This window comes from Thalassophryne amazonica, chromosome 6 (genome assembly GCF_902500255.1).
Source record: "Thalassophryne amazonica chromosome 6, fThaAma1.1, whole genome shotgun sequence".
Taxonomy (NCBI): Eukaryota; Metazoa; Chordata; class Actinopteri; order Batrachoidiformes; family Batrachoididae; genus Thalassophryne; species Thalassophryne amazonica.
Genome location: NC_047108.1, coordinates 39,903,230 through 39,919,888, shown reverse-complemented (window position 1 = coordinate 39,919,888; position 16,659 = coordinate 39,903,230). Strand labels below are relative to the sequence as shown.

Genomic DNA, 16,659 nt, shown 5'->3' with positions numbered 1-16,659 from the left:
TGGGGTCCGAGGACATTTTTTGGACAGTTCACTTGCTTGGCATAAATGTGTTATTATTGCTGTTAACAGCTCTCCCTGCATCCCACAATCAAGTGTTATGTCTCTTTTTTCCAGGACAACCTGTGCTTTCAAAATATATATGTTTTTGTTGTGTTTTATAAGTGTAATAAAGGTTTACAATCAAAAATAGGCAAGGAAAAAAAAACAGCGAAAAAATTTTTTCCACACATTTATTCAAAACACAGCAAACTATAAATCAACTGTTTTGACGCTTTATAAAGGTAATTTGAGGTCTTGTGTGAAAGGCTGTACAACAAAAAGGTTCAAACAATAAACACAAATGCACATTTTGAACAATATATACAAAATGGTCAATGCATTTTGTTGTCCATTGATATAGTAAACAGTGCTTTATGCAGAGAAAGCAACAGAGATATCCAGTAACATTCACATGCAAACTAGTGGAGCAATGCTGATAGTTACACACTCTTTGTTTGAGCACATGAGATTGTCATCAGAGGCTCTCCGTGTGCTCCTGCTTTCACTGATCACTGTGCGTAATGGCGCAGGGCACACTGAGTATGTACTAATAATATGTACTCATTGGAGCACCCAGGGGGCTATTCAAATGGCCCAACTAGTAACATATCACTCCTGAAAACGATCTTTGGCTTTTCACGTGAGGTAAATCTGCCCTACGATTGGATTTTGGAAAACCATGTGACGGTGAAGCAATTCCGATTGGACACTCACATTGCGCACGTCATCACACAGCTTCTATGAGGAGTACAAAGATGGCAGATGGCTGGCTCGAAAGTTAGCAGAGTTGACTTTTCAGCAAAAAAAAAGTATGTTTCTATCTCATATCATTCAAATGTTATCTATAATTTAGTAAAGCTTGGTCCTAGCCGTCGTATACGACGGTGTCGGCCCCAGAGGGTTAAGTAAAAAGAGTAAAGGCTACGTTCGGGCTGCATAAGACAAGCACAGAATTACAGAAATGCGAAGTACAAGGTGCATAGTACATTCATATAATGCTGCGTTTACACATAACGACAAGTCACAAATGCCACAAAGTATACATTCTTGCCTGCTGATCACAAATGTGATGACTTGAGGCAGAGGTGTCAGGTGTCCTCAGGAACTGCTGCAACCTGTTGCCACACGTTACGGTTAATGGCACGTGTTGCTGGCGAATTATATTATAATTAACCATTACGCACGGTCAAGAATAATGTTCCGCGCTGTTCTGCGAGTAACAGCGCATCGTCACGTTGTGAATAAGGCGAATTGTCTCCACACACATACACCCATATTCATCCATCAGCTACCGAACAATTCAGATCGCTCCAGTTTGCTCCTCAAAAGCCACAGCAGAGGAAGTTTGTGACTGCATGCTTAGTTGGGATCTGTGCCATGGAGTGGCGCAGAAAGGAGGAGGAGACAGAGAGCCAGATATGTGGCTTCACGCGGCTCTTGTCTCATGTGTTTTCCCAAACATCAGGTGCAGTAGCAGCAGGTGGAACACCTGCAGGAGCATGCTGAGGAGCATTAGAACGAAACTTTTAGCTAACTTGGCGTCACTGTCCTTCAGCATAATGCAGCAATGAAGCTGAATGTGGTGCAGCAGGATTTAATTATGTGCACGTCAGAGAAGAATTCTGTCACGCTCTATTAAGGAGCACCACTAATCAAGACGGATCAATATGCTCAGCTGCGACCTCCACGACATGAGGATCATTTGAATTCTCTGTATCCATCTTTTTCCATGTCCTTAAATGGCTCAAGGTACCTTGAACCCAGCGTGATATCGCGGGATTTGACCACTTGTCCGGACAGCCACTCCCATTGTGCAATATAGGGCTAAAACGATTAGTCGAGTAACTCAAATAATTCGATTACAAAAAATGTTCGGGGCAAATTCTGTGCCTCGAAGTTTCGTTTAACGTTGTAGTACATGTGCCATTCCTGTGTGTGGTGCTGCAATGTCCCCAGAAAAAAAAAAAAACTGAAGACTCGAGCATAACAGCTAATCAAATTAGCAGCGACAGCTAGAGCTTTCCAACGTGACACACAAGGTCTTTCAAGAGAAAGTGAAAGTGGGTCCACGCTGACCATCTGAAATAGAGTCACTGTGCATTTAAAGCGAAGCTGTGTGTTTTTCTGTTTTTAAAAAACACACAGTCCGCTCGACGTGGAGAGTGATTATTGACCCGGCGGCCGGCTGCTGTCTCTCTCTGCTCGGTCTGAGTCACAGCTCCATCCCCGGAGTGATCAAAGAGTAGGACTTCTGCTGACAAACAGCAGAAGTCCAGTCTTTCTTCTGCATTTCGCTTTTTAATTTTCGCTTTTTTTGTGCAACACACAATGCTTCACAAACACAGTAACTTAAATAAAATAATAATTTAAAAAACTGACTGCGAGGCTTGCATGTTCAACCTCCAGCTGAAATGCATCTGGTGATTCACAGAGAAAGACGGATAAAAACAAAAATCACGCAGGGACCCAGTTCACCTACCTTTATAAAAAATAAATGAATGAATATCAACACTGGCACAGCGATATTGTGCCATTGCTTAGGGAGAGCCCTGGACTATTGATGTTTAAAAACTCAAAAGTACTTTTTATCTGATTACTCAATTAATCGCCAGAATAATCAATAGAATACTCGGTTACTAAAATAATCAATACCTGCAGCCCTAGTGCAATATATACAACATAACTTCACATGGGAAAACGGTGTACTGTTTTGTTTTCGGCTGGAATCACCGAAGCAGTCGCGAAAAGTCTTTTTTTTTTTTTTGTTCGGTTCCCAGTGGAGAAGGTAAGACAAGGCAAATGTGAGCGTTTGTGTTGGTAAATGTTAGCCTACACAGCTAACCAGAGCAGCTATGTTCTCTTGCTTGCACAATCACCTCAACACGTTTGAGCTCCGGGTCATAAGCAAACCGCAACACATGTCCACTATCCACCACATAATAACCTTTTCTTTGCAATTCCACTTTGTTTGCATGTAATTTGCCCAAAAAAACTCAGAGAAAGTGCCTTGTTTCTGTCCCCGGAAAAAGAGAAATTGCATCCTGAGTCATATTTTACCCCTTTAGCGCCTGCCCTCAAACAAGACTGCATGCCCAATTTTGTGAATGACGTGAACATTGCACAAACAATTCAAAAATATTGTGTGCCGCTGCGAGTCAATGCACTAGCACAGCACATCACAGCTCATCTGAACGATTATGACGAGATGTCAAATCTATAATAAACATAATTTTACAGATACTCATAAGAAGGAATGAAAATGCAATTGTTTTATCAAGCCATTACAATATAAATATTACAAATAATTGTCTTTGAGATGATTCCAAATGTGTTTGCCACATTATGAAGCACACGAGAACAGCTGCAGCTGTAGAAAATTCCTGTGATTCCAGACGGGTGGAAATACATTTTTTTAAACGTACTTGCACTGGTGCCAGTAACAAAAAAATTACTTGCATAAAAAAAAAGTTACTTGCACAACCAATATTCAGTCTTACATCAACCTTAAAACTCCTCCTCTGATCAGACTCTTCCTCTTTGGGGAGAGCAGCAGCAGCAGCGGCAGACAGTTTTTTTTTTCATGTGCGCGGGTGAGCAAATCGTCTGTAAAGATTTTATTTATTAACTACACAGATGTATAATATTCAATTCAAGTTTATTTATATAGCACATTTAAACACAGCTGCAGCTGACCAAAGTGCTTCACAATAATAGCAATACAAAACCGTAAAATATTGACAAAGGAAAAGAATAAAAATCTAAAAATACAGAACAACATAGCAGAGCACTGAAGCATATACCACTTAGCCAGTGTTGAAAACCAGGGAGAAGAGATGGGTTTTCAGTCTGGACTTAAACTGTCCCAATGACTCTGAGAACCTGACAGACAGAGGAAGAGTGTTCCAGAGTCGTGGCGCTGCCACAGAAAAGGCAATAAAATAATAAAACAAATGTCGACTGGTTTATAACACAATCATGACAGAGTTTGAGGGGAGAGAGAGCGAGGAACCACAGCGGCAGCCAGGTTTTTTTTTTTCCTTTTCTTTGTTTACATGTGCACGCACGAACGGGCCAGGAGGTCCTCAAACTGGAGCTCTTGCAGCTCCAGTTATTTGCTGCAGCTCCTGCCAGCAAATAATGAAACTCCTCGAAATGGGAACATCTCATGAGGATGCTGTAAACCCAGGACGGCGCCGCTGGCGACATTTGTCAGCTTTCCACAACAAATAGAGCATAGCAACTCGCACCATGTGTGAGAGTCATAAAACGCAGGGAAGACGAAGACAACACAGTGGAAATTGTTTTTTTCCTTATTTATTCCTTTATTGGTTCATTCTACTGGTGCTTATAATTGATAAAATTTGGATAAAGTTACTTGCACCAGAGCACAAACTCGCACATGCACGTACTAATTCAACCCCTGCCAGAGCAATTTGAGGTGGTTTCATCAGCCAAGTTCTGAGAGCAAATGACTTATCTACTATGAAATAATTATTTTATATAACGCAGCATCCAGCGGCACAATGCACAGTGTCCAGCGGCACAATGCGCAGCGTCCAGCGGAACACAGAGTCGCACTGGCATGACGACTGCGCAGCAGCGCGAGGATTAAATGCGTACTTTTATTTATTTTTTAGTGGTTTCTTGTTGCATTTTGGAAATGCAGAAATGTGCTCTGCCTTTTAAACAGCACATGTATTTGATGCGGGTGTGCCATCTGGTGTTCAAGAGATGAAACTTCAGCCACTGACCCAACAATAAATAAATGCATTTAATTCTTTCAACAAAACATTAAATCTGGGCTTGCATCTTAGATGTACATTCTGGCAAATTTTAGCTGTAGTTTTGAGATCTGCACAGTAAAGGTTCTCAAAATTACATATCTGTTTTTTTTATTTTATTTAATCAATTTAGCTTTGCTAAGGAACTATATAACCTATTCAGAAACACTTCCATTATAATGTTTTACACTTAGGTTTATATTGCAATATATACACTAACTGTGAAGGGATTCAATTTATATCTCAAAATGAATTTTAGGACATATCTCCCAGCCTGAGTGAAGCTTTTGATATTCTTTAATATGAAAAATACTTTATTGTATACTTTACTGTACTGTTCTATGAAAAGTAGTTGCTATTCTTTTTTGTAAACCACAAATGCAGGACCACGGCAGGATTAAATAAATAATTAGCACATCACTTAACTTAAGTACTGCACATATTTCCAAGCAACACATCTTGCGATTTGCAAGGGGCTTTGGTGAGTACCACCAGGCCTGAAAAAAATCCTGAAGTGAATAATTTGTGTGATATTACAGAGAGCAATTTCTTAATAACGGGGAAAAAGTAAGCTTTTTAAGTTTCCATCAGAGCCACAGCTTCCTGTGTTAACATAACACTATACCTTTCAATTAATTAAATTACTGTCACTGTCAAAAAATGCTCAAAAAAGCCTATTCACAAGTCAAAGATAAATGGAGGAAAGTTAAACACAAAGTTGTTTGAAACACGGAAACCGTATTATTAATGTTTTGTTAAATTTCCAATGTGTTAGGCATGTTCAGTGTTTATTTATCCCACATGACCTGTGACCCGGATGTGTAAGGTTTGCTTCAAGCGGCAACCTGAGCCCACTGGAAATGAGGTCGATGCTGAAGTGCAGTACCCTGAATGGCCGCTTGAGGCTGGTTCCAAAACAGAGCACTTTCCCACAGGACTCTGTGTTAAAATGTCCAACTTTAGAGCAGAAATAAACACGTTAACAGCCTGGTACAAAAAAAAAAATTTCTTCCCTTTCAAACGTTTCCGGTGTCGCAAACCGAACGGTCCCCCACTAAAAATTGGTCTGCCCTGCCCCCACTGCACATGCATCATTTGGGACCACAGGAGCTCGTCTGAGACAGACTCTCATCACCCAAAGAAATCAAAAGGAATAATGCGATTATTAACCATTAAATGACATGGTAAAACCTCTTAAGCCATTTTAAAGTCAGTTTTAAGCAGAAACAAGGCGATAATCAGTTAGACACTACTGACACTTTGAAATGACGGAGGCGCAGTAAACACAACAGCCAGCAGCTCGTATGGCTGTGGCGCTCTGATGGCTTCCTCCGTCTTTTATGATGAAATAATGCTGAATTTATGTGGAAATGACTGTTGCATAAAAGCGTCAGATATCTGTTACTGAGATAGATGATGACTGGACTGCAGCTTTAAGCAGAAACGAGGTGATAATCGATGAACCGCAGCTGACGCATAGAAATGACACATGCGCAGTGAAGGCAGGGTGGACCGATTTTTAGAGGGGGGCCGTTCGGTCAGCAACACTGGCATCATGACAACTGTAGGGGGGGGTGGTTCCTTTTTTTTTTTTTTTTTTTTACTTTTTAGTTTCAGACATTTTCAGCCATAAAGTTCTGTAAATATGCGGGCATGGTTCAATTTGAGTGACAGTTGTTGAGCGGAGCGTCTCCGTGTCTTGTCTTAGCTCAGAGTCCCCTTGATGCAGCTGGTCGTGGAGACTGTCTGCTTGTTTATAGCATTTTATTACAAATACCTGGAAAAATACAGCATGTTGTGGTGAAACATCCTAACAGATCAAATGTCACTGTTGCAGTATTTGCGCTGAGTAAAACTCTCGTCGAATTTAATGGTGTATGCTCATGGCATTAGCACTTTTAATAGCTATTGGTAACTGGTCCACTTAATGTCTGATTATTAAGAAACTACAAGGCTCATAACTTCTAATGTTCACAACAAGGTAAACCATTAAGAGAACTTCCGCGTTGTTGTTGTTGATGTCCATTCCGCTGATCCCTTTTTTGTTTGGGATCGCCACAGCAGATACAGCCAGATCCGCATTGGTATTTGGCAAGTTTTACACCGGATGCCCTTCCTGATGCAACTCCGGTTTTATATGGAGAAACACACACAGCCGCTGGTGTTCCGAAGAGATCTCCCATCCAAGTACTAACCAGATCTCATACTGCTCAGCTTCTGAGATCTGAAGGGGTCAGGCTTATGGCCCAGTCACACGGCACACGACGATTCCTGAACGAAGGGAAAAAGTAAAAAACATTACAATTCGTTGAGAAAAGGTGGACGAAAGCTTTTATCACCCAACAGTCTGCGAAGCAAGAGCACAAAAGGGACGAAAGAGGAACTTAACAAAACCGAAGCTCACGATCTCAACGAAACACGCCTGGAGCCACTGCTGGAGCAGAGCGTGTCTGCTCCAGCACTCGGCGCTGGAACGGAGCTCATAGCGCCTGAGTCCTGGAGAAACTGCAAACAGAATCTGTGGAGATGTCGATGGACCACCTGCTCTGGTTCCTTGTCCAGAACAAAAGAGGGATCATCTCCATCATCATCAGAATCCACACTGTCTGTCGACATGATGCGTGCTCCGTCGTGTTCTAATTAAAAAAAAAAAAAGTGTTCCGTGGTCACTGCTGTATCAGAGTATTATGTTCTAAGACATATATATTGATTTATAACAGAAAACTGTCAAAAGGGAGAATAAATATAAGTGTAAAGATGATTGAATATATCAGAGCAGTAAATTAATCAGTGTGTGTGAACGCGCGCATTGACTTGTGCGGTTATTTCCACCAGCTGATCACTGATTCACAACGTGAATTCTGCCTTCCAGAACAGCTCTTTATAATCATTTTGATTCATCTGCCTGTTGCCACATGTACAGAAGGACTGGATTGTCATTCCTACACTCATATTGTTATATTTAATACAAAATAATAAGCGCATGCAGGAGCTCCTACTGCCGCTCATGCTGCGTTCAAGTACCGTCGGAAATTACACAACTTTTTCGTTGTTTCAAATTCAACAGTTGCTTGTGGCAAAATAATTAATTATATACACACAAAAGATTAATTCTGGCTTATGTAATGTGCCTGAGCCCATTGAAGCTGCCCCCCCACACAGATAAAAAAAATCCAAGCAAGCAGGCTGAGTTTGCCCTGTAATTTCCGACAGTACATGAACGCAGCAGCAGCCTCAGCACTCACAAACCGGCTTCTGCACTGTGTGAAAACATTCAGCTGCTCCAACGAAGTCAAATTAAACAATAACGTTCTATAACTACATAAATGATTAAAAAATGTCAAGAACGACAGCAAAACAAAACACAGACCAACTGAGGCTTTCATTGCCCTTCGTTCAAAATTTTCAACAGTTTAAAAATCCTGACAAAGCGCCCGTTGCAGGAACGAAGCTGCGCGAAGGTTAAACGATGTCAACGACAGTCAACGAAAGTCCAGACTTCTTGTTTTGTCAGGGCTTCATCACCCTTCGTTAAGTGCCGTGTGACTGGGCCATAACACGGAGCAGACAGGCTGCAAGAGAACTGCCACGTAGTCCGCAAAAATATGATTTAATAAAACACCCCAAAGGGAGATTAACTGGCGCGGACTCGAACAGAGGAGCATGTTCAGACATCTATTGCTACCCTCGAGTTCTATTTACTCACTAGATGGAGGACCACAGCAATATGCTCATTTGCTGGGTGTTGCCAGAGCGCCGCCATCTTGGTTAGTGTCTAACAACCAGACATCAACAGAAATCAATGTGGGCATGATCAATGTCTTTAAGAGAGTTTCATGATAAATCTGCATTTTCTGTGCTGTTACTGTGCTCTTACATTTATTCAAACTCAGTCGCACATTTGTACAACCACAATTTGTCAAAACAAATACAGAAGAGGATTAGATTTATATAATAGACGAATGAATTTGTTGGTCCCAGTCCAGACAGAAAATAATACCATCAATTTGTCAAACACCATGTCTGCCACGACAGAAGATACTAGTCTGATCCTTAATTCATTTCATTATGAAGTTAAAGATGGGAAATAATCGGGGGTGAAAAGTAAGAGCTTCATATGCTCGCATCACATTAAAGATATTGATATTAAAGATTGCTCTTAATGTACCTGTGGTGCCGATTTTACGGAGAGCTTCTCCACGTAAATATAAAAGTACATAAATAAATAAATGCAACAGTCATGCCAGCCAGGGTGAAAGTAAGATTATTCAATCATTTCTGGACCAAGTTGAAAGAAATCTGAAAACACTAGACTGGAATATTCAGTATATCATAGCAAAATTAATCTCATTCATGTATACTCTTATATTAGTACAATATACAAAGTCAAAGCGACTGTCGTGTGACCCACCAAACTGAAAGAAAAAGTATTTCCATTCTATGAATTTGCTCTGACAGAATATCTCAGGATGGAAAACTTGATGTCAAGAAAAAAAAAACCAGAGGCTAACTAAAAAGGGATAAATTGAGACTTATGAACGCGAGACTCCTAACTGAATCGCTAAAGGAATAGTGAGATATTTATCAAACAAAACATTCAAGCAGTAATGCTGAAGTCACTACAGAATACAGATTGACCAAAAAAATCATTTTCTAACCTTTTTTGAAGCAATTTCAGTCATTTCAATTACATATTATACACACTTATGAAAGCTCACATCATAATTTATTATTTATTTAACCAGCTGACAATCCTTTGTCAGCTTGTTGCTGTACTTGAACACTTCACAAAACAGCATTTTCAGATCACTTTAACCCAAGTTTATTTCTATCCAATCTAATGTTTGACGATGCTGAGTAACGCTAAGCAAGATGGAGGCTGCCGGGCAACACCTCACAGGCTGGACCGGCCAACTAGTGGATTAAATAGAAATCGATGATTGTCACACATAGAGCCACCCACGCTCCTCCCCTTTATGCATTAATTGTCATTCTCATTGTGCTGTGTATAATAACACTACCTCTGGCCTTGGTGACATGAAATTTGGGGTTCCACATGGGTCTGTGCTAGGCCCCTTGCTTTTCTCTCTTTATATAGTGCCCCTTGGGCATATTCTGTGGCATTTTGGGATTGTTTTTCATTATTATGCTGATGATACTCAACTGAACGTGCCGATAACTACTGGCAATCTTATCCACATAAAATCCTTAGCAGATTGCCTTGTATCAGTAAGAAGCTGGTTGTCTAGTAACTTCCTACTCTTAAACTCTGATAAGACTGAAATGATGGTTCTTGGTCCAGCCAGACATCGGCACAATTTGACCAGCTGGCGCTTAGTTTGAGTTTGTGTGTTATACATCATACGGACAAAGCGAAGAATCTCGGGGTGCTTTTTGATCCTACGTTGTCCTTTGACGTCCACATTAAAGATATTACGAGGACTGCCTTTTTCCATCTGCAAAACAAAGCGAAGATTCGTCCCATCCTGTCTATGGCTGATGTTGAGACTCTGATACATGCATTTATTGCTTCTAGATTGGATTATTGCAATGTTTTATTTTCTGCCGCAGTCTGGCATTAGAAGTCTTCAATTAGTGCAGAATGCTGCTGCCAGACTTTTGACACTAAGCAGAAAGTTGGATCACATTAGACCCATTCTGGCGTCCCTTCATTGGCTTCCTGTTTCTGCCAGATTTTTGAGACATATTGCTTTAAGTTTTCTGTCTTGACGCTTTGATGTCTTCCTTGGTCTACCAGTATGTTTGCCTTTAACAACCTTCCCATGTTGTTTGTATTTGGTCCAGAGTTTAGACACAGCTGACTGTGAACAACCAACATCTTTTGCAACATTGCGTGATGATTTACCCTCTTTTAGGAGTTTGATAATCCTCTCCTTTGTTTCAATTGACATCTCTCGTGTTGGAGCCATGATTCATGTCAGTCCACTTGGTGCAACAGCTCTCCAAGGTGTGATCACTCCTTTTTAGATGCAGACTAACAAGCAGATCTGATCTGATGCAGGTGTTAGTTTTGGGGATGAAAATTTACAGGGTGATTCCATAATTTATTCCTCAGAATTGAGGGAGTCCATATTTTTTTCCCTCTGCTTGGTCTAAAAAAGTAACCGTTACTGACTGCCACAATTTTTTTTCATGATTTCTTATAGTGTTTCTTAAAGCCAGAAAGTTGCCATTTGAAATTACTTTAGTTTTGTGTCATGTCTGTGATCTGATTTTTTTCTATAAAATTAAACAACGGAATGAACATCCTCCGAGGCCGGTGATTCCATAATTATTGCCAGGGTTGTAGTACCCACACTCTTTTACTCCGAAGCCATGCTGTTATAACACGTGCAGAATGTGGTTTGGTGTTGTCTTTCTGAAATAAGCAGGGACGTCCCTAAAAAAGACGTAGCTTGGATGGCAACATGTGTTGCTCCAAAACCTGGATGTACCTTTCAGCATTGATGGTGACATCACAGATGTGTAAGCTGCCCATGCCATGGGCAACTAACACACCCCCCATATCATCACACATGCTGGCTTTTCAACTTTGCGCTGGTAACAATCTGGATGGTGTTTTTCCTCTTTTGTCCAGAGGACACGACGTCCAAAAACAATTTGAAATGTGGACTCATCAGATCACAGCACACTTTTCTACTTTGCGTCTATCCATTTCAAATGAGCTCTGGCCCCGAGAAGGCGACGGCGTTTCTGGATGTTATTGATGTATGACTTTTGCTTTGCATGGTAGAGTTTTAACTTGCACTTATAGCTGTAGCGATGAACTGTGTTAACTGACAATGGTTTTCTGAAATGTTCCTGAGCCCACGTGGTAAGGTCCCTTAGGCTTCGCTCTCACTGCCTCCGATGCGCTTACCGAGTCTGCGGGCTTGGTAAGCACCGCAGCGGGCCACTCACACTGCCCCGCCCCCCGTCTGCTGTGCAGAGTTGCGGCCAAGTCCGGCAGCGTCCACCCGTCTGCTGTGCGGAGCTGTGGCCAATTCCGGCAACAGGTCCAGATACTACACTCACTGTTTTATTGCGGAGTGCTTTGGCAGCCCGCAAGGATAGACTTCTTGCAGAAAAATCCGCAGCACCGCAGGGTTTCGTTAACCGCAGCCGCAGAGCTCCGTGGCCACTGAGAGAGGTTTGTATCATTTTAATGACTTTCTCTGCGGGTCCTGCATCCTTACCCCTCGTCGTTACCACTGGAGGCAGTGTGAGCGAGGGGTTACACAATGATGTCGGTTTTTAATGCAGTGCCTCCTGAGGTATGGTCATGGGCATTCAATGTTGGTTTTCGGCCTTGCCGCTTACATGTAGAAAGTTCTCCAGATTCACTGAATCTTCTGATTATATTATGGACCGAAGATGATGGAATCCCAAAATTCCTTGCAATTGAACATCAAGAAACACTGTTTTTAAACTGTTGGACTATTTTTTCACGCAGTAGTTCACAAAAGCGTTTCACCCTCGCCCCACCTTTGCTTGTGAACAGCCGAGCCTTTTGGGGATGCTCCTTTTATACCCAATCATGACACTCACAATTAGTGTCCTCAGTTCCCAAATGCTTATTTAGTATTGTTAGAAGGAAAGATGATGTAACAGTGGTAAACATACCACTGTCCCAGCTTTTTTGAAATGTGTTGCAGGAATCAATTTCAAAATGAGCAAATATTTGCACAAAAACAATAAGTTTTATCAGTTTTAACATTAAATATCTTGTCTTTGTGATGTATTCAATTGAATATAGGTTGAAGAGGATTTTCAAATCATTGTATTCTGTTTTTATTTACATTTTCCACAACATCCCAACTTCACTGGAATTGGGGTTGTACAGTCTATGCTTTGCACATGCACAGTGGTAACTACAAAATGGCTTATTCCTTAGTTGGTCTTGTGTGTCATAAGCAGAACCCCAACATCACTGTGGGAATGAATGAATGGGAGGCATGATTGCAAAGCACTTTGACAAGCCTGCTTTTGATGGAAAAGTGTGACAGAAATCTGGCCCATGTACCATCAGGTGTACTGGACAACACGTATGGACAAAGGATACAACGCTTTACTTTTTTCCCCTCAGACATAAGTCTCTGTATAATATTTTTATAAGCCTTTATGACTAAGTAACTACAGTGAACTCACATCTGAGCTATCCTTTAAAAAGTTTACCCATGAACCCATGTTTGTACTCCTATGTAAAACATGTTGGAATATGGGCAAGGTTGCATATTAGCACTCCTGACTTTCAATAAATTCTTAGCATTCAAATACTTCAGTGGTGATTAGATTGTATTACTGAGTCATCAAGTTTTTTGCCTTTGTGGTTCATTATTCAACCAGGGTCTCGTTTTTGGAAATCCACCCAAATGCAAAAATTCAAATTTTGCCATGGGTGAACTTTTTTGATCAAATACAAAAAAAACCTGATTCACTGTTTTCTAGCAAATGCTCATCAGAAAAAAGATTTTTATTTTATTTATTTTACCAGGTTAGTCCCACTGAGATCACAATCTCTTTTACAAGGGAGACCTGGACATTTTTTTTATTATTTAATTTAACTTAAGTCCTAGTCACAACAAATAATGAATGGTAAACAATGAGCAATGTAGCGCATTTTTTTTTTTTTTTTTTTTGGTAGGAGTGAAGTTATTCAAGAAACATGGGAGAACAGTGGCTCTTAGAGGCAGATTATTCGGCTAATGAGACTCATCTCGGAGCTTGGCGCTAATTTCAAGAAGTTCCAAATTTTGCAAAAACAGCACAGGCGATTTGTGTATGAGGTACTACGAGGACAAATGAGGATGTTAGAGGCATGTTAGTGGCGAGTACGAGGCGGTTAGAGACCCATTATCTGAGTACATGGCAGCTATGGTAACTAGTGATGTCAGTCTGACACCAAAGCTCCGATCCTTGCTTCAAACTCAAAGTTGCGTTCTCTTTGAACCACTGCTTTAAACCTTGTTTTGCGGCAGAGCAAATGATGTAAGCGAGAACGTCTTAAGCAGTGACTGCTTCAGTCCCAAATGAATCGCTTCATATCGCAAGATGAGTCGCTGACGCGAGACTTGCTTCAGGAAGCTTCTACACGCCAAAACACACCTTAAAGGCACCCGTCACAACAAACAACATGTGGGTTTGCTGTCAGAGTTGTTGTTATCATCATCACTGCTTTTGGATCGACATGGAGCCAACCAGGAAGAGAAGCCGTTCTCAAATGTGGGGAACACTTTGAGCTGATCAGTCCTAGTAAGGTGAGTACTTTATTACTAAGCAAGCAACTTAAAAAGGTAGTAATGGAGCAGTTTGTAAGTTAGGTACAGTTGCATGTGCGGTTGTAAAGGCCACATAAATATTGTTTAGCCTACAAGAATAAATGTGGGTAAACATCTGTGGTCATTCCAGTACACCAGAGGATCCTCCAATCTTTGTAAGGGAGGATCAGTCATGTATCGCTGAACTTTAATCGTGGCATCCAATATATAATTCCTGTGAGCTCTTGTGTTTTTTTTCCAAAAGTTGGAGAAGTTGTCAGCAAAAAAAAAAAAAAAAAATCGCCTGAGTCCAAAAACAGTGGAAAAACTCTTATTCCTCAATAAAAACCTCTGAATTCCCACCCCCAAATTTCATGACAGTCTGTTACACAAGCACAACACACTTTCCCTGCACCTATTTTTTGTCCTCAATAACAATCTCTGAATTCCCATCCCCAAAACTCATGACTGTCTTGAGTTACACAACCACAGCCCACCTTCCCTGCACATACTCTGTTTCTTAAAGCACACCTTCTCTCAATCCCAGATACTAGTCAACATATGTCTACTGAATCAGCTGAACATATTTTGACAGTGTTGTCTAGTATTTCACCACTAGATGTCACTGAAATGAAACTTTGAATGAACCCGTGTTCAATACAATTGGCAAAGTGGTTCAATACTGCTTTACTGCTTCATTTGAGCATCACTTAACAGTAACAGGACAGGCTACAGCCCCTTTCATATTAGCGTATTCATAGAGCTGCGTATTGCAGCGTTGTGTCATTTAAATACACCTGAAATGTGCATGTACTCAGTCTTTTTCCATGTTAGTTTCATACTTGCAGCTGCATGTGTTCACTTTTTTAATGTGTGCACACAGTTGCGTGTACCCTGCCGCTATTTTAAACCCAGTTCACTCCTGCAGGCTGTGCAGAACACACCACTGCACTTGGAAAACAGCGGACTCGGTGCGGAAGGGGGGAAGCGTTTGAAAATTCAAGCTAAAAATTCGCCATTCTAGGGGTACCCAAAGGGGAAAATCCAGGTACAACAGCCCAAGTCCCTTCATCATGTCCAGAAGGCTGGGGAAGTTTGTTGAGTGGGCAATCTCATTCTGGGTTAGCCAGTATATGGCCCTCAGTGAGACAGAGTCCGTGGACATTTTTAAGTCAAGACTTAAAACCTATTTTTATTCTCTTTCTTATGAGTAGTTTTATTTTGTTGTTTTATTCTTTTACTTCTGTTTTTAATTAGGCATTTGAATTTTTTTTTATTTATTTATTTTAATTTTTTTTATGTTGAACTGTTCTGTGTGAGGCACCTTGAGATGGCTTTTGTTGTAATTTGGCACTTTATAAGCTGATTAAATTAAAATTGAACAACATTTTATTGAGTCTTAAAGTAAATAAATATGAAATTGATTACTGGATCCTTAAACTCTGATATAATAAACTCTACATGGTGGATCCTTGATCTCTGGACATAAACAGAAATACAATCTGTTAGTTTTTGTCAAAAGCATTTCCTTTCAGACATTATTATTGGCATGAATGTCTTTCCATGCCTATGAGCTGAGCTCTTGCAGCTGTGCTGCAGGTCAGGTTTATAAAGAATGCAGGACGTCTCATTTTGGGAGGAAAAAATGTTTTAGTCGACTGTAATTTATTGTCTGTATTGCAACGTTTGTAAGAGGTGTCATTTTATTTAAAGCGGTGATTCGTTTTGAAGTTATTAATTCCGAGCGGACTGTTTCAGCAGAGAGCTGAGCAGCGTTTGAAGCTGTGACAATGGAACAGAGGACAATTCTCGTTTGTTGACTGCAACAAGACAAGAGTCCCAGTTAGTGACTTTAATCCATACAAAAGTGACTCATGATATTTTAATGGCTTTCAGAGGGGTTAAGAAGCGGACTTACCACTTCTGAAGAGCAGCGAATCAAAGAGCCACGAGCCATTGAATCAAAGCACTGCTTCGATTCACGCTTCAAACTGGAGTCGCGCTGCCGAAACGGTTGATTACAGACGCTGTATTGAAAATCGTAATGGTCCAAAATAAGCATAACGGTCCAAAATTATAGCATCACAGGCCGTAACACAAGTCTGTGCTAGCTAGAACCCTGTATGTGGCTCCTTATTCAAATAGTCACTGAAATTTCTGACAAATCCATGCATGGCTCATTATTCATGGCTGTATTATTCAGTGTGACCAGGCTTTAACCTTTATTTAACCAGGTTAGTCCCATTGAGATCGAGATCTCTTTTGCAAGGGAGACCTGCATAATTATATAGTTTCCAATTCACCTAACCGGCATGTCTTTAAATGTGGGAGGAAACCGGAGAACCCGGAAAAAAAACCCACGCAAACACGGGGAGAACATGCAAACTTCACACAGAAAGCCCACAGGTGGAAATAGATCCATGACCTTGCTGTGAGACAACAGTGCTAACCACTAAGCCACTGTGCTGCTGATATGGGGTTGCAAAAAAGCTGGATACGGCCACTGCTACATGAAGTAACAACTCGAAACAGATACCGATGCCTGGGCTTCATAACAGCCAAATCATGTTCAAATACATCTT

General features: G+C 40.8%; 1 protein-coding gene across 1 annotated transcript in view; it reads right to left on the bottom strand.

Annotated features, from left to right (window-relative positions):
- LOC117512072 (constitutive coactivator of PPAR-gamma-like protein 2) overlaps positions 1-16,659 on the bottom strand; it is a 112,312-nt gene that overhangs the window by 93,963 nt on the left and 1,690 nt on the right.